The following is an 18,635-nucleotide window of genomic DNA, read 5'->3' as shown; positions in this document are numbered from 1 at the left end:
AGATTTATTGTAAAGAAAGTTAAATCACTCAGTCGTGTCGACTCTTTGCGACCCTATGGACTGTAGCTTACCAGGCTCCTCCATCCATGGAATTTTCCAGGCAAGAGTACTGGAGTGGGTTGCCATTTCCTTCTCCAGGGGATCTTCCTGACCAGGGATCAAACCCAGGTCTCCCACATTGCAGGCAGACACTTTACCATCTGAGCCACCAGGGAAGCTATTGTAAAGAATTAGCTATAAAATTGTGAGCAGTGGTTAGGCGAGTCTTAAATCTACAGAGCAGGCCATCAGGAAGGGCAGGCTGAAATTCCTGGGCACAGGATGAAGTTACTATTCACATTCTGCATTTCTTCTTCAGAGAAGCCCCAGATCTTTTGTATTAATAAAGGCTTGTCATCTTATAGTATCAGTTCAGTTCAGTTCAGTCGCTCAGTCGTGTCCGACTCTTTGTGATCCCATGAATCACAGCACGCCAGGCCTCCCTGTCCATCACCAACTCCCGGAGTTCACTCAAACTCATGTCCATCGAGTCGGTGATGCCATTCAGCCATCTCATTCTCTGTCATCCCCTTCTCCTCCCACCCCCAATCCTTCCCAGCATCAGACTCTTTTCCAGTGAGTCAACTCGTCGCATGAGGTGGCCAAAGTATTGGAGTTTCAGCTTTAGCATCAGTCCTTCCAATGAACACCCAGGATTGATCTCCTTTAGAATGGACTGGTTGGATCTCCTTGCAGTCCAAGGGACTCTCAAGAGTCTTCTCCAGCACCACAGTTCAAAAGCATCAATTCTTCGGCGATCAGCTTTCTTCACAGTCCAACTCTCACATCCATACATGACCACGGGAAAAATCATAGCCTTGACTAGACGGACCTTGGTTGGCAAAGTAATGTCTCTGCTTTTTAATATAGTATCTAGGTTGGTCAAAATTTTCCTTCCAAGGAGTAAGCTTCTTTTAATTTCATGGCTGCAATTAGCATCTGCAGTGATTTTGGAGCCCAAAAAAATAAAGTCTAACACTGTTTCTACTATTTCCCCATCTATTTCCCAAGAAGTGATGAGACCAGATGCCATGATCTTTGTTTTCTGAATGTTGAGCTTCAAGGCAAACTTTTCATTCTCCTCTTTCACTTTCATCAAGAGGCCTTTGAGTTCCTCTTCACTTTCTGCTATAAGGGTGGTGTCATCTGCATATCTGAGGTTATTGATATTTCTCTCAGCAATCTTGATTCCAGCCTGTGCTTCTTCCAGCCCAGCGTTCCTCATGATGTACTCTGCATATAAGTTAACTAAGCAGGGTGACAATATATAACCTTGACGTACTCCTTTTCCTATTTGGAACCAGTCTGTTGTTCCATGTCCAGTTCTAACTGTTGCTTCCTGACCTGCATACAGGTTTCTCAAGAGGCAGGTCAGGTGGTCTGGTATTCCCATCTCTTTCAGAATGTTCCACAGTTTATTGTGATCCACACAGTCAAAGGCTTTGGCATATGAGGCCTGCCCGGATACAGATAATCTACCTTACTTAAAATCAGCCAATGATGTACTTCATCATATCTATAAAATACCTTTGCAGCAACATCTAGATTAGTGTTTGATTGAATTAGTAGGAAACCTTGAAAGTAGTTTCAAAAATCATGATATAATTTCTAATTTGGGAGAGGTTTGAGAGGAGAAGTAAAGGGAAGTTTAAATGTGATAATTTTCTCATTATACTGGTAATGTGTCAGTAGAGAATTTTGACCAATTGGCAAAATCTTTAAGTGTTATGTTTAAATTTCCTTTTGTAAAATTAAGGTAGAGTTGACATATAACAATATTTAAGCTTCAGGTGTACAACGTAATATTCAATATCTGTATACACTGTAGATTTGGATGTTGGGAAAGATTGAAGGCAGGACGAGAAGGGGACGTCAGAGGAAGAAATGGTTGGATGGCATCACCGACTTGATGGATATGAGTTTGAGCAAGCTCCGGGAGATGGTGAAGGACAGGGAAGCCTGGCGTGCTACAGTCCATGGGTCACAAAGAGTTGGACATAACTGCGTGACTAAACAACAACGACACTGTAGAAATGATCATCGCAATAAGTCTAGTTATTCTCTGTCACCATATAAAGTTACAAAATGTGCAATACAAACTGTTATACATGCTGTACATTATATCCCCATGACACTTATTCTACAACTGGAAGCTTGTGCCTCTTGATCCCCTTCACCCATTTTGCCCGACCTCTCTCCCTTCTAGCAACCATCATTCTACTGTCTATATTCATGTAGAGTTTGCTTTTGTTGTGCTTTGTTTGTTCATTTGTTTCAATTGTTAGGTTCCACATATATGTGTATTCATATTTCTCTGGCTGATTAATTTCACTTAGCATATTTTCACACTCAAGGTCCATCCATGTTGTCTCCAATGGCAAAATTTCATTCTAAAATATGGCTGGGGTAGCATTTCATTGTGTGTATGTATAGATACATAATATATCTTCTTTATTCATATATCCATTAGTGGACATTCAGGTTGTTTCCATAGTTTGGCTATTATGAATGATGCTGCAGTGAACACAGGGGGGCACATGCAAATTCGTGTTTTCATTTTCTTTGGATAAATACCCAGAGTGTAATTGTTGGATTACACAGGCTGCACATGCTAAGTCAATTTAGCTGAGTCCAACGCTGGATCTTCCTGACCCAGGGATTGAACTGTATCTCTTATGTCTTCTGCACTGGCAGGCGGGGTCTTACAACTAGTTCCGCCTGGTAAGCCTGGATTATATGGAAGTTCTATGTTTAGTTTTGTGAGGAACCTCTAAACTGTTTCCCATAGTGGCTGCACCAATTTATATTCTTATCGGTTTCAGTCTGTGTCCTTACATTTGAAGTGAACCTCTTGTAGACACCCTATAGATGGGTGTTAAATTTTTATACATTCAAAGTCTATGTCTTTTGATTGGAGAATTTAGGTCATTTGCATTTAAGGTAATTACAGGCATGTATGTATTACTGCCATTGTAAAGTTATTTGGGGCTATTTTGCATTCCTTTCTTCTCTTGCTATCTTCCCTTGTCGTTTGACAATTTTTTTAGTGCTATGTTCAGATTCCATCCTCATCTTTTCTGTAACTACTGTAAGATTTTGTTTTGTGATTACATTGCACACATGCTCAGTCATGCAGTCATGTCCGACTCTTTGCAACTCTACACACTGTAGCTCTCTAAGCCCCTCTGTCCATGGTATTTTTCAGGCAAGAATATTGGAATGGGTTGCCATTTCCCAATCCCAGGGATCTGAGGTCCACATATAACAACCTATATATTTAACAGTCTATTTTAAGTTGATAATAAGTTAAGTTTGGACACATTCTAAACTATAATTGTACCCACTCAGCATTTTATGTTTTTGATGTCACATTGTACATTTTATTGAAATTATAATTGTGGGGTTTTTTTTTACTATTTTTGTCTTTTAGCCATTATACTAGCTTTATGAGTGATTTGTTCAGCAATTTGACTATATATTTACCTTTACCAGTGAGATTTTTATATCCGTATGCTTTCTTGTTAGACTAATTAGTGCTTTTTCTTTCACCTTAAAGTCCTTTCAACATTTCTCATAAGACTGGTTAGTAGTGGTGAACTTTAACTTTTGCTTGTCTGGAAAACTCCTTTTTTCATATCTGAACAGTAACCTTGCCAGATAGAGCTTCCTTGGTGGAATTTTCTTTTGCTTTTAGCACATTCCTCCCTTCTGTCTTACAGAGTTCTCACTAAAAAGACTGCTGGTGGTCTTACACAGTTTTCCTAGCATGTAACATGTTGTTTTTCTCTTGCTGCTTTTAAGATTCTCTCTTTAAGTGTTGATATTATAATTCTGTGTCTTGGTGTGAATCTCTTTGAATTCACCTTATTGGGAACTCTCTGGGCTTCTTGGATCTGGACGTCAGCTTCCAGGGTAGGAAAGTTTTCAGCCATTATTTCATCACATAAATTTTTTGTCCCTTTTTCTATGTTTTCTCTTTCTGAGATTCCTATAATGTAACTGTTCTGTTTGATTTTGTCCCATAGGTCTGTTAAACTATCTTCACTTTTTAAAACTTCTTTTTCCTTTCTGCTGCTCTGTTTGGGTAAGATCCACTGCCCTGTTCTTCAGATTACTGATCCTTTTTTTCACTTGATCAAATCTGCTCTTGAAATTGTCCAGTATATTTTTTCAGTTCAGTTATAATCATATTCAGGTCTGTGACTTCTCTTTGGAACTTTTATTTTCTAACTATTTGTAGAAGTTCTCTCATATTCATCCATTCTCTTCCAAGACTAATGAGCATCCTTAGGACTATCACTTTTAACTTTTTTCTCATTATCCTTTTTAAAAATATATTTATTTTATATAGGAGTATAGTTGATTATCAATGTTGTGTTAATTTCAGGTGTAAAGTAAAGCAATTAAATTATACATATACATGTATTTAATATTTTTCAAATTCTTTTCCCATTTAGGTTATTGTATTTAGTAGAGATTCCTGTGCTATATTTGTTGGTTTTCTATTTTAAACATAGCAGTATGCACATGTCAGTTTCACACCCAAACTCCCAATCTATCCTTCACCCTCACTCTTGCCCCCTGGTAACCATAAATTCACTTTCTAAGTCTGTGAGTAATGCTGAAGAAGCCGAAGTTGAATGGTTCTATGAAGACCTACAAGACCTTTTAGAACTAACACCCCAAAAAGATGTCCTTTTCATTACAGGGGACTGGAATGCAAAAGTAGGAAGTCAAGTAACACCTGGAGTAACAGGCAAATTTGGCCTTGGAGCAAGGAATGAAGCAGGACAAAGGCTAATAGAGTTTTGCCAAGAGAATGCACTGGTCATAGCAAACACCCTCTTCCAACAACACAAGAGAAGACTCTACACATGGACATCACCAGATGGTCAACACTGAAATCAGATTGATTATATTCTTTGCAGCCAAAGATGGAGAAGCTCTATACAGTTAGCAAAAACAAGACCAGGAGCTGACTGTGGCTCAGATCATGAACTCCTTATTGCCAAATTCAGACTTAAATTGAAGAAAGGAGGGAAAACCACTAGACCATTCAGATATGACCTAAATCAAATCCCTTATGATTATACAGTGGAAGTGAGAAACAGATTTAAGGGACTAGATCTGATAGATGGAGTGCCTGATGAACTCTGAACGGAGATTCATGACATTGTACAGGAGACAGGGACCAAGACCATACCCTTGGAAAAGAAATGCAAAAAAGCAAAATGGCTGTCTGAGGAGGCCTTACAAATAGCTGTGAAAAGAAGAGAAGCCAAAAGCAAAGGAGAAAAGGAAAGATATAAGCATCTGAATGCAGAGATCCAAAGAATAGCAAAGAGAGATAAGAAAGCCTTCCTCAGTGATCAATGCAAAGAAATAGAGGAAGACAACCGAATAAGAAAAACAAGAGAACTCTTCAAGAAAATTAGAGATTCCAAGGGAACATTTCATGCAAAGATGGACTCGATAAAGGACAGAAATGGTATGGACCTAACAGAAGCAGAAGGTATTAAGAAGAGGTGGCAAGAATATACAGAAGAACTGTACAAAAAAGATCTTCATGACCAAGATAGTCACGATAACGTGATCACTGACCTAGAGCCAGACATCTTGGAATGTGAAGTCAAGTGGGCCTTAGAAAGAATCACTACGAACAAAGCTAGTGGAGGTGATGGAATTCCTGTTGAGCTATTTCAAATCTTGAAAGATGATGCTGTGAAAGTGCTGCACTCAATATGCCAGCAAATTTGGAAAACTCAGCAGTGGCCACAGGACTGGAAAAGGTCAGTCTTCATTCCAATCCCAAAGAAAGGCAATGCCAAAGAATGCTCAAACTACCACACAATTGCACTCATCTCACATGCTAGTAAAGTCATGCTCAAAATTCTCCAAGCCAGGCTTCAGCAATATGTCAACCATGAACTCCCAGATGTTCAAGCAGGTTTTAGTAAAGGCAGAGGCACCAGAGATCAAATTGCCAACATTCGCTAGATCATGGAGAAAGCGAGAGAGTTCCAGAAAAACATCTATTTCTGCTTCATTGACAATGCCAAAGCCTTTGACTGTGTGGATCACAATAAACTGTGGAACATTCTGAAAGAGATGGGAATACCAGACCACCTGACCTGCCTCTTGAGAAACCTATATGCAGGTCAGGAAGCAACAGTCAGAACTGGACATGGAACAACAGACTGGTTCCAAATAGGAAAAGGAGTACGTCAAAGCTGTATATTGTCACCTTGCTTATTTAACTTATATGCAGAGTACATCATGAGGAACACTGGGCTGGAAGAAGCACAAGCTGGAATCAAGATTGCCAGGAGAAATATTAATAACCTCAGATATGCAGATGACACCTTTGTTATGGCAGAAAGTGAAGAGGAACTCAAAAGCCTCTTGATGAAAGTGAAAGAGGAGAGTGAAAAGGTTGGCTTGAAGCTCAACATTCAGAAAATGAAGATCATGGCATCTGGTCCCATCACTTCATGGGAAATAGATGGAAAAACAGTGGAAACAGTGTCAGACTTTATTTTTTAAGGCTCCAAAATCACTGCAGATGGTGATTGCAGCCATGAAATTAAAAGACGCTTACTCCTTGGAGGGAAAGTTATGACCAACCTTGATAGTATATTAAAAAGCAGAGATATCACTTTGCCAACAAAGGTCCATCTAGTAAAGGCTATGGTTTTTCCCGTGGTCATGTATGGATGTGAGAGTTGGACTGTGAAGAAAGCTGATCGCCGAAGAATTGATGCTTTTGAATTGTGGTGTTGGAGAAGGCCCTTGAGAGTCCCTTGTACTGCAAGAAGATCCAACCAGTCCATTCTAAAGGAGATCAATCCTGGGTGTTCATTGGAAGGACTGATGCTAAAGCTGAAACTCCAATACTTTGGCCACTTCATGCGACGAGTTGACTCAGTGGAAAAGACTCTGATGCTAGGAAAAGTTGGGGGTGGGAGGAGAAGGGGACGACAGAAAATGAGATGGCTGGATGGCATCACCGACTCTGTGAATATGACTTTGAGTGAACTCCAGGAGTTGTTGATGGACAGGGAGGCCTGGCGTGCTGTGATTCATGGGGTCGCGGAGAGTTGGACACAACTGAGCGACTGAACTCAACTGAATTAACTGAACTGAAGTCTGTGAGTCTGTTTCTATTTGGTAAATAAATTCATTTGTGTCAATTTTTTTATATTATCCATATAAGCAATATATATGATATTTGTCTCTCTCAGTCTGATTTATTTCACATAATATGATAATCTCTTGGTCCATCCATGTTGCTGCAAATGGCGTTATTTTATTCTTTTTAATTGAGTAATATTCCAAAAGCTTTTGCACAGCAAAGGAAATCATAAACAGTGAAAAGAAAATCCACAGAATGGGAGAAAATATTTACAAATGATGCAACCAACAAAGGATAAGTCTCTGTTAGGGAAATCTAATGACCAGTCTTGTTTAGGCTTCAGAGACAGAGAAGAGCAGGCCTCTGACCTTGCTTCTAAACCTCCTGGACACTGCCCTGACTGGGAGTGACTGGGAGTGACTGCCAGCTGTGAGTGAAAGACTCAAAGCAACTTAGATAAGATGGGGGAGAAATTCTGAGATTGTTGAGACCCTGGAGGGGGCCTGGCCAACCAAGTCCCAGGCTTAACTATATTCCAAGTTTTACACAACAAAACAAACAGCATTAAAATGGAACCAGAGGTGCAATGCCAAAGAATGCTCAAACTACTGCACAATTGCACTTATCTCACATGCTAGTAAAGTCATGCTCAAAATTCTCCAAGCCAGGCTTCAGCAATACATGAACCGTGAACTCCCAGATGTTCAAGCAGGTTTTAGAAAAGGCAGAGGCACCAGAGATCAAATTGCCAACATCCACTGGATCATGAAAAAAGCAAGAGAGTTCCAGAAAAACATCTATTTCTGCTTCATTGACTATGCCAAAGCCTTGGACTGTGTCGATCACAATAAACTGTGGAACATTCTGAAAGAGATGGGAATACCAGACCACCTGACCTGCCTCTTGAGAAACCTGTATGCAGGTCAGGAAGCAACAGTTAGAACTGGACATGGAACAACAGACTGGTTCCAAATAGGAAAAGGAGTACGTCAAGGTTGTATATTGTCACCCTGCTTATTTAACTTATATGCAGAGTACATGATGAGGAACGCTGGGCTGGAAGAAGCACAAGCTGGAATCAAGATTGCCAGGAGAAATATCAATAACCTCAGATATGCAGATGACACCACCCTTATGGCAGAGAGTGGAGAGGAACTAAAAAGCCTCTTGATGAAAGTGAAAGAGGAGAGTGAAAAGGTTGGCTTGAAGCTCAACATTCAGAAAACAAAGATCATGGCATCTGGTTCCATCACTTCATGGGAAATAGATGGGGAAACCGTGGAAACAGTGTCAGACTTTATTTTTTGGGGCTCCAAAATCACTACAGATGGTGATTGCAGCCATGAAATTAAAAGACGCTTACTCCTTGGAAGGAAAGTTATGACCAACCTAGATAGTATATTAAAAAGCAGAAACATTACTTTGCCAACAAAGGTCCATCTAGTCAAGCTATGGTTTTTCCTGTGGTCATGTATGGATGTGAGAGTTGGACTGTGAAGAAAGCTGATCGCCGAAGAATTGATGCTTTTGAACTGTGGTGCTGGAGAAGACTCTTGAGAGTCCCTTGGGCTGCAAGGAGATCCAACCAGTCCATTCTAAAGGAGATCAATCCTGGGTGTTCATTGGAAGGACGGATGCTAAATCTGAAACTCCAAAACTTTGGCCACCTCATGCGAAGGGTTGACTCACTGGAAAAGACTGTGATACTGGGAGGAATTGGGGGCGGGAGGAGAAGGGGATGACAGAGAATGAGAGGGCTGAATGGCATCACCGACTTGATGGACATGAGTTTGATGGAACTCTGGGAGTTGGTGATGGACAGGGAGGCCTGACATGCTGTGATTCATGGGGTTGCAAAGATCGGACACGACTGAGTGACTGAACTGAACTGACTGATGGGAACGGAACCACTGATGGAAATGTAAGTGGGTAGAGACACTGTGGATAACAGCATGGAGTTCCCTTAAGGAACTAAAAACAGAGTTCTCATATCAACCACCAATTCCACTCATGTGCATATATAGTTTAAAAGCATACATGCATTTAGCTCAACTCCTAGAGGAGAACGTAGGCAAAACACTCTCCGACATAAATCACAGCAGGATCCTCCAAGACTCAACTCCCAGAATATTGGAAATAAAAGAAAAAATAAACAAATGAGACCTAATTAAAATCAAAAGCTTCTGCACAGCAAAGGAAACTATAAGTAAGGTGAAAAGGCAGCCTTCACAATGGGAGAAAATAATAGCAAATGAAGCAACTGATAAAGGATTAATCTCCAAAATATACAAGCAGCTCCTGCAGCTCAATTCTAGAAAAATAAGTGACCCAATCAAAAAATGGGCCAAAGAACTAAACAGACATTTCTCCAAAGAAGACATAAAGATGGCTAACAAACACATGAAAAAATGCTCAACATCCCTCATAATCAGAGAAATGCAAATCAAAACCACTGGTGAGTCAGAATGACTGCTATCCAAAAGTCTACATGCAATAAATGCTGGAGATGGTGTGGAGAGAAGGGAACCCTCTTACACTGTTGGTGGGAATGCAAACTAGTACAGCCACTATGGAGAACAGTGTGGAGATTCCTCAAAAAACTGGAAATAGAACTGCCATATGATCCAGCAATCGCACTCCTGGGCATACACACCGAGGAAACCAGAATTGAAAGAGACACATGTACTCTAATGTTCATTGCAGCATTGTTTATAATAGCCAGGACATGGAAGCAACCCAGATGTCCATCTGCAGACAAATGGATAAGAAAGCTTTGGTACATATACACAATGGAGTATTACTCAGCCATTAAAAAGAATGCATTTGAATCAGTTCTAATGAGGTGGATGAAACTGGAGCCTATTATACAGAGTGAAGTAAGCCAGAAAGAAAAATACCAATACAGTATACTAGCACATATATATGGAATTTAGAAGGATGGAAATATAACCCTGTATACGAGACAGCAAAGGCGGCACAGATGTATCGAACAGTCTTTAGGACTTTGTGGGAGAGGGTGAGGGTGGGATGATTTGGTAGAATGGCATTGAAACATGTATGTTGTCATATGTGAAACGAATCACCAGTTCAGGGTCGATGCAGGTTACAGGATACTCGAGGCTGGTGTGCTGGGATGCCCCAGAAGGAGGATAAAGGGAGGAGGGAGGTGGGAGGGGGGTTCAGGAGGGGGAACTCATGTACACCCGGGGCGGATTCATGTCATTGTATGGCAAAACCAACCAATATAATATTGTAAAATAATTAGCCTCCAATAAAAAATAAATTAAAAAAAAAAAAGGATACATGCACCCCAATGTTTATTGCAGTGCTGCTTACAGTAGTCAAGATTTGGAAGCAACCTAGAAATCCACAGACAAATGAATGGATAAAGAAGGTGTGGTACATATATACAACAGAGTACTGCTTTTAACTCTTTATCAAGCAATTTACTCATCTTCAGTTCATTACGGATTTTTTTCTGAGATTTCAGTTTGTTCTTTCATTTAGAACATAGTCCTCTGTTTCCTTATTTTGTCTGACTCTGTTTGTTTCTATGTATTAAGTGACACAGCTATTCTCCCAGTCTAGAAAGATTTATCCAGGAAGTCCGGAGAGGTGTGTTTCTCTCAGTTCTCTGTGCCATGCTCTAGGGATGACAGCCTTCCAAAACCTGTCTCTCCAATTTTTTCAGTCCCATGAGATTCAGAGTTAGGCATTCAAGGGGAAATCTCATAAATGACCTATGCATACCCCTTGGGTTTAGCCAGGCCATAGGGCAGTGCCAGGCCAGGGCAAACTACCTGTTGGCTTTGATAGGGCTTTTGGTAGGGTGGTCCACGGCCAGGGCAGACCTGCCTGTTGACTTTGGTAGGCCTTTTGGTAGGGTGGTCCACGGCCAGGGCAGACCTGCCTGTTGGCTTTGGTGAGACTGTATGAGGCCCCAGGAAGCAGAGAGCCTGCTGGCACTGGCAAAATAAAAGGAGAGTGTAAAACGTCACTCACCAGAGCCTCTGTCCTCAGAGAGAGTTCAGCAGACCCCTGCCTCTGTGGCAGGCACTCTAAGACTAGCAGTTTAATCTAGGCACTTTTCAAACTGCTGATTTTGCTCTGGATCCCAGAGCAGGTGAGTCTGCATACTAGTCATTTAATAGTAGAATCTCAATTTCCCACAGCCCTTCTGGTTGCTTGGATGTAAGCCTCATTGGTTTTCAAAGATAAACATTTGAGGGCTTCTCTCTGACACAGGTCTCAAGGGTTAGGGCATATGATGTGGAGGTCAAATCCCTTGATCCACAGGGAGAAACTATTTGTGAGATCCTTCCCAATTATGGTTTGATGCACCAGAGTGTGGAATGAGGGTAGCCTGCATCTCTGCCTCTCCTACCCATCTCATTGTGACTGTGGCCCTGTCATCCTTTATGTGGAAGGAGATTTTCAGCTACTTTTCAAGTATTCTTCAGAGGGAATTGTTTAATGTACAGCTGTATGTTTGGTGTGTCCATGGGAGAAGGTGAGCTCAGGAACTCCCTACAATGCCATCTTGGATTGTTCCTTCTAAATTTCTTAAGTGAAAGTGTCAGTCGCTCAGTCGTGTCTGACTCTTCACAATGCCACGGACTGTAGCCCACCAGGCTCCTCTGTCCATAGGATTCTCCAGGCAAGAATAATGAGTGGGGATAATCCCCTTCTCTAGGGGATCTTCAACCCAAGGATCTAACCCAGATTCCCCCCACTGCAAGCAGATTTCTTAAAGTGTTCTTTGGGCTATGCTGTACTTAGTTGCTCAATCATGTCTAACTCTATGTCTTGAAAGATGATGCTGTGAAAGTGCTGCACTCAATATGCCAGCAGATTTGGAAAACTCAGCAGTGGCCACAGGACTCGAAGAGGTCAGTCTTCATTCCAATCCCAAAGAAAGGCAATGCCAAAGAATGCTCAAACTACCGCACAATTGCACTCATCTCACACGCTAGTAAAGTCATGCTCAAAATTCTCCAAGCCAGGCTTCAGCAGTATGTAAACCATGAACTCCCAGATGTTCAAGCAGGTTTTAGTAAAGGCAGAGGCACCAGAGATCAAATTGCCAACATCCGCTGGATCATGGAGAAAGCAAGAGAGTTTCAGAAAAACATCTATTTCTGCTTCATTGACTATGCCAAAGCCTTTTACTGTGTCGATCACAATAAACTGTGGAACATTCTGAAAGAGATGGGAATACCAGACCACCTGACCTGCCTCTTGAGAAACCTGTATGCAGGTCAGGAAGCAACAGTTAGAACTGGACATGGAACAACAGACTGGTTCCAAATAGGAAAAGGTGTACGTCAAGGTTGTATATTGTCACCTTGCTTATTTAACTTATATGCAGAGTACATCATGAGGAACGCTGGGCTGGAAGAAGCACAAGCTGGAATCAAGATTGCTGGGAGAAATATCAATAACCTCAGATATGCAGATGACACTACCCTTATGGCAGAAAGTGAAGAGGAACTCAAAAGCCTCTTGATGAAAGTGAAAGAGGAGAGTGAAAAGGTTGGCTTGAAGCTCAACATTCAGAAAACAAAGATCATGGCATCTGGTCCCATCACTTCATGGGAAATAGATGGAAAAACAGTGGAAACAGTGTCAGACTTTATTTTTTTGGGCTCCAAAATCACTGCAGATGCTGATTGCAGCCATGAAATTAAAAGACGCTTGCTCCTTGGAAGGAAAGTTATGACCAACCTTGACAGTATATTAAAAAGCAGAGACATTACTTTGCCAACCAAGGTCCGTCTGGTCAAGGCTATGGTTTTTCCCGTGGTCATGTATGGATGTGAGAGTTGGACTGTGAAGAAAGCTGATCGCCGAAGAATCGATGCTTTTGAACTGTGGTGTTGGAGAAGACTCTTGAGAGTCCCTTATACTGCCAGGAGATCCAACCAGTCCATTCTAAAGGAGATCGATCCTGGGTATTCATTGGAAGGACTGATGCTGAAGCTGAAACTGCAATACCTTGGCCACCTCATGCGACGAGCTGACTCACTGGAAAAGACTCTGATGCTGGGAAAGGTTGGGGGCAGGCGGAGAAGGGGATGACGGAGAATGAGATGGCTGGATGGCATCACGGACTCTGTGGACATGAATTTGAGTGTACTCCGGGAGTTGGTGATGGACAGGGAGGCCTGGCGTGCTGTGATTCATGGGGTCGCGGAGAGTCGGACATGACTGAGCGACTGAACTGAACTGAACTGAACTGTGCTTAGTTGCTCAATCATGTCTAACTCTATGTGAACCCATGGACTGTAGCCCACCAGGCTCCTCTGTCCATGGGGATTCTCTAGGCAAGAATACTGGAGTGGGTTGCCATGCCCCGCTCCATGGGATCATCCCAACCCAGGGATCAAACCCACGTCTCCTGCATTGGCAGGTGGCTTCTTTACCGTCTGAGTCACCAGGGAAGCCCAAAGTATTCTTTAAAAAAACCCAAAACATTGCAGGATAATTCCTAATAAAGCTGAATTCCCATTAAGTAGCATACATAGTTTTTAGTCAGACATATTTCTTCCTCTAAAAATTTAAAGGTTTGGTTACCAATGGAAAGGGGAACAATCACACACACATATATATTTAAGTGTCTTCACCCCATTCTCTAAATGAATTAATGGCATTTGGGGAAAAAACTCTCATGAGATACTTTTTACAAATACATAAATATCACTTTTTCTCTCATATATATTTTATGCTATTTCCTAAATCTAAGTAAACATTTACCAATCAGGTTATCGAGTAATTGAATTTGGGAGGAAAGTGATGTTTAATGGTATATTTCTTACATATGAAGTTGGGTAAGCAGCAAAATTTCAGTGTTTTATGTATGTTGTTTCTTAGAAATATAAGACAAGTTGGGTTATTTCCCCTTGGGTTTTTCCCAAAAGAGCAAGATTAATCGCTGGAATCAAGATAAGCTTACATAATTTATAAATGTGTCTGTGGTCCACTGTGCTGTATTTAATTTCTTTCATGGGGTAACAAGCTTAAAGGATAAAGTAAATTAGGGACTTGCTATCTCTCTATTTTAATGGGGCTTTAAAGAAGATTTTATTTAAAAAATTAAATGGAAATTAAAGAAAAACAGATTAGCAGGGACGAAGAGCAAATGGATTGGCAGAAATAATAAACAGATTGTTTTTAGTGTTCCATGGCAAATTGACAGCAGATATTAGTTAAATTGATAACAAATATGAGCCTAACATATTGTATTGTCTTGAGGGAAAGGGGGAAATGTTAATTTAATGTAGTTCAGAAAATGTATTGATATAATCTTCAGAAACAGTACAAAGTAAAGAAGATAGATGAATATGACTAAATAAAAATTAAGAACTACTGTTTACCAAAAGACCACTTCCCCCTTAATCTCCACTTCCTTTTGGATTGAAATACACTTTATAAGCACAATCTAAAAGCATGACATATAATACACTGTGATTGTATCAGAGTCACAATGTGCATTTTTTACCTTTTACCCTGAAGCACAGTTATGAGATTTTGGAGGTGATCAGCTCCTCCTTATGAAAAATATAACCTGTACACAGGCCTTCAGGAGCACTTCTGTTCTGCATTTCAACGTAGTCTTCTGCTTGGCTTAAAAACTAGCATCCACTAGATATAAGTGACTGAGAGAATGGCAGCTAAGAGGTCAACATGGCTGTCAAAGGAGGGTAATCTCTATTCTTGCAAAAGTTCATGCAAACGTGTGTATGTCTATTAGTAATGTGTATTTATACAAACGCCTCAGTTCAGTTACTCAGTCGTGTCCGACTCTGCAACCCCATGGACTGCAGCATGCCGGGCCTCCGTGTCCATCACCAATTCCCAGAGTTTACTGAAACTCATGTCCATCAAGTCAGTGATGCCATCCAACCATCTCATCCTCTGTCGTCCCCTTCTCCTCCTGCCTTCAATCTTTCCCAGCATCAGGATCTTTTCCAATGAGTCAGTTCTTTGCATCAGGCGGCCAAAGTATTGGAGTTTCAGCTTCAGTATCAGTCCTTTCAATGAATATTCAGGACTGTTTTCCTTTAAAATTGACTGGTTTGATCTCCTTGCAATAAAATGGACTCTCAAGAGTCTTCTCCAACGCCACAAACGCCTCAGTTTCGGACTATTTAACAGAGGACGTAGAATATATATAGTTATACCTTTTCATTAATTTTTTTATTGAAGTATAGTTGATTTACAATATCATGTTAGTTTCAAAGTGAAAGACAGTGAGAGTTGTTCAGTCATGTCTGAATCTTTGAGACACCATGGGCTGTAGCCCACCAGGCTCCTCTAACCATGGAATTCTTCAGGCAAGAATATGGAGTGGATAGCCGTTCCCTTCTCCAGGGGATATTCCTGACCTAGGGATAGAACCCAGGTCTCCTGCATTGTAGGCAGATTCTTTACCATCTGAGCCATCAGAGAAGCCCCATGTTAGTTTCAGGTGTCCATCAAAGTGATTCGATTATTACAGATTCTTTTCCCTTATGGATTATTATAAAATATTGAGTATAGTTTCCTATGCTATAAAGTATGGCCTACACGTATCTATTTTATATGTAGTAATGTCCACATGTTTTAATCCCATAACTCTTAATTTATCCCTCCCCTGTCCTTTATCTTTGGTAACCATAGTTTGTTTTCTATCTCTGAGTCTATTTCTATTTTGTAAACAAATTCCATTGCATGTTTTTTTTTTTTTTATTCCATATAAGCAATATCCAGTGATATTTGTCTTTCTCTGTCTGGCTTAATCACTTAGTGTGATAATCTCTAGGTCTATCCACGTTTCTGCAAAAGGCATTATGTCATTCTTTTTAAAGACTGAGAAATATTTATATATACATATATATGCGTATATATATATATCATATCTACTTTATCCATTCATCTGTTAATAGACATTTAGGTTGCTTCCATGTCTTGGCTATTGTAAGTAGTGATGCAATGAACATTAGGGTCCATGTATCTTTTTGAATGATGGCTTTCTCCAGATATATATGCCCAGGAGTGGGATTGATGGATCATATTTGTTGTTGCTCAGTCACTCAGTCATATCAGACTCTTTGCGACCCCATGTACTGCAGTATGGCAGGCTTCCCTGTCCTTCACCATCTCCCAGAGCTTGCTCAAACTCACGTCCATCAAGTCTGTGATGCCATCCAACCATTTCAGCCTCTGTTGTCCCTTTCTCCTCCTGCCTTTAATCTTTCCTAGCATCAGATTCTTTCCTAATAAAGTCAGCTCTTCGTATCAGTTTCCCAAAGTATTGAAGCTTCAGCATCAGTACTTACAATGAATATTCAGGATTGATTTCCTTTAGGATTGACTTGTTTGCGGTCCAAGGGACTCTCAAGTGTCTTCTCCAGAAAACCGTATTTCAGTAGCATCAATTCTTTGGTTCTCAGCCTTCTTTATGATCCAACTCTCACATCCATACATGACTACTGAAAAAAACATAGCTTGGATTATATGGACCTTTGTCGGCAAAGTAATGTCTCTGCTTTTTATATACATTATCAAGCTTTTTCATTTGCACATTTGATAAACCAGATATCTAATTTCAAAACTGTGAAAGTGCGTTCGTCACTCAGTCATGTCAAACAATTTGCGAACCCATGGACTTGCAGTTTACCAGGCTCCTCTGTCCACGGAATTCTCCAGGCAAGAATACTGGAGCGGGGAACCATTCCCTTCTCCCTGGGATGTTCCTGACCCAAGGATAGAACTTGGGTGTCTTTACCAACTGAACCACCATTGAAACCAAAATTAATACATTAAACCAGCCAAATGGTGGTTAAAAACATGATTATAATAAAAGAGGATAAGATAAAGTATATAGCCTAAATTTGGGGTCAAAATGGTAAGTTTCAGGGTCCTGATTTAATGGTTCTGTTAACTATCACCTGTATTTAGAGTAACTGATTGCCATTGGGTAGTAACACAAAGACTTTCACGAGTTCAGAATTTTTAGCTGTATTGTCACTCTCTACATCCCTTCATAACAGGCTAACGCTGTTCTCTGATGATTTATCCTCAAACCTGGAATCTTGATTCAAATATTTAAAGGAAAAATTTATGTTTCAAGTAGCATCAATATGTTTTACTGAGGATATCAGTTGGAACTATAAAAGGGAGTATCTCTTTTTCTCCTAAGAAATACAGCTGCCCATTAATTTGGGTTGTAATATGATCTGTTACTGATCTGGTTTTAAAAAATATTTCCCTGTACTCCCATGAGATTTAGATCACTGTTACAAACTAAAGAATAATTTCTATTCTCCATAGTATTGGCATGAGTGTGTTTCTCCTGCCCATCCCAAATTTTTGACATTTTTATCTAACTTCCAGAGAAATAACCAAAGACTAAAAACTGAGAAAATTATAAAAATTATTATATTCTGACAAGTAATATGTTGGATAAAATTATTGTTACTGAATTAAAATATTAAAAGTGTAGTTTAAAGACTGTTTTTCTTTATTCAGTTCAGTTCAGCCCAGTTGCTCAGTCGTGTCCGACTCTTGACTCTGTGCGACCCCATGAATCACAGCGCCAGGCCTCCCTGTCCATCACCAACTCCCAGAGTTCACTCAGACTCATGTGCTTCGAGTCAGTGATGCCATCCAGCCAGCTGTCTTGAAAAATCTGGAATGGGCCATTCATGCCCACTTATTTGGTGACTCTTGTAATTCCTGAGATATACTCAGAGAAAGCTGTCTTTAAAGAGGATTTAATTCTTGTGCAGTTAAACACAGTGGTTTCATCATGTCAAGCTGACTGGCTCATGAATCTATCCTGCTAATATGTGCCATTCAAAGGAGCTACCTGGCTAAATATAAATAATACCAAACTTTTGAACAATAACAAAGATGTGTCAAAGATATACTTGCTTCTTTAAAAAGTGATTGGATGTAGTATGTCATTTTACTGGACAGCAAATTGCACAGGCATGGGGGAAAACTTGAGAAATTATTATAACAAACTGAAATAGAATTTTTTACACAGCACCAAAAACCTTAATTTTAATAATATCTGGAAGTAGCTGAAGAAAATAATGGGTCTTACACTTATTCTTTATTAACTTCACTGTTATAGATTTCATGTTAAAAATTCAAATTAAAGACATACATTCTTCTAAATTGTACATGTAAATGTATTTTCATGAGGTATTTATTTTAGTAGAACATTTCCTTAGAGAAATTCAGGGCAAAATACACTGCTTTAGATTCTTTTAAGGTAAAGTCAGGATAATGAGTAATAATTCCTTAGAATCAAAATTATGAAGCCTAAGGATGGTTTATATTTTACACTTATTAAGTGAAATTCACATGTTGTCAAAATGTTAAGTCCCCAAACCCAAACATTAATCTATGGCATTAACATAGCAGAAATCAAAGATCATTCGTTTATTTATTGAGCAATTATTATATGTTAGACACT

General features: G+C 40.0%; 1 protein-coding gene across 2 annotated transcripts in view; it reads right to left on the bottom strand.

Annotated features, from left to right (window-relative positions):
• IQCM (IQ motif containing M) overlaps nucleotides 1-18,635 on the bottom strand; it is a 472,445-nt gene that overhangs the window by 115,494 nt on the left and 338,316 nt on the right. The gene's annotated exons all lie outside the window — the stretch shown is intronic.

Source organism: Moschus berezovskii, chromosome 19, assembly GCF_049115385.1.
Source record: "Moschus berezovskii isolate FMDL1 chromosome 19, NW_MosBer_1.0, whole genome shotgun sequence".
Lineage (NCBI taxonomy): Eukaryota > Metazoa > Chordata > Mammalia > Artiodactyla > Moschidae > Moschus > Moschus berezovskii.
This window is presented reverse-complemented; position numbering and strand designations above follow the sequence as displayed.